The following is a 984-nucleotide window of genomic DNA, read 5'->3' on the forward strand; positions in this document are numbered from 1 at the left end:
CAGTAGGATGTAATGTACGTCGTAGGAGTGGAGTGTATGTAAACTTGATGGAAGATAGAGTAGATGATAGTCGGTGGAGGAAAACGAGGTTTGGGTCAAATGAACGAAGCGAGCAAGAAAAGTGCAAAGTGGATAAACGTGGCATGCTGGCAGAGCCCGGATCGGTCTTATGTACTAACTTACGACGTTTACGGGGTGACCGGCTAGGGGGGAAATCCCAAAGGTACAAGCTAGCCGCTTGATGCTAGCTGCTAGCTGCTTTAGGTCGAGAAATTATCGCCGTTGTCGATCTTTACCTTGACAACTCCAACAAGAGTGAGGTTTTTCACTTTGTCTCAACTCATGCTCATCACTCACTCCAAGATCAAAAGAGGGCGGTCATCGAGGATGCAGGTCAATGCTCGATCTGCAACTATCTCCCCCACGGATTCATGGACCCATCGGTCATCGACCTATGACGCTTAACCTGTATGAATCACGGGCAAGATCGGGGAAATGGGGATAACTCTCGCTTAACTCGAATCAAAATATATTCAAAGACATCCTGACATCTGACGGCGACGGTCACGCACCTCCCTTTCACCACTTCGCTAACCTCTTTTGATCATACCGGGGTTCGCTTAATGAAAAGAAAAAGAGAGGTACGTGCTCACTGCAAACTTGATAGGCGAGTCGGCAAGTCGGAGCCGTTGTCCGGAAAGTGATCACCAATACCGTACCGATGTACGTTGCTCAGCTTGATTCTAGACCCGAGATAACCCTATAACCCTATTGATTCCGTGTCCTCAATTATCCGACTTGCACTTTCGGAAGAACTCATGATATGATGGATATGGAGTCATTTATGGTAGAAGCGACATTCAAAATCGAGTTCCTTCAAGCACTCTATTAATGAATCAATTTACTAGTTAATACTTACTCTATCGGTCCGATCAAATCTCCTCCTTCAACTGCCCATCTAGGTCTCCATATCCTCGTCTCGGA

The sequence above is a fragment of the Tremella mesenterica genome (genome assembly GCF_000271645.1).
Source record: "Tremella mesenterica DSM 1558 unplaced genomic scaffold TREMEscaffold_1, whole genome shotgun sequence".
Lineage (NCBI taxonomy): Eukaryota > Fungi > Basidiomycota > Tremellomycetes > Tremellales > Tremellaceae > Tremella > Tremella mesenterica.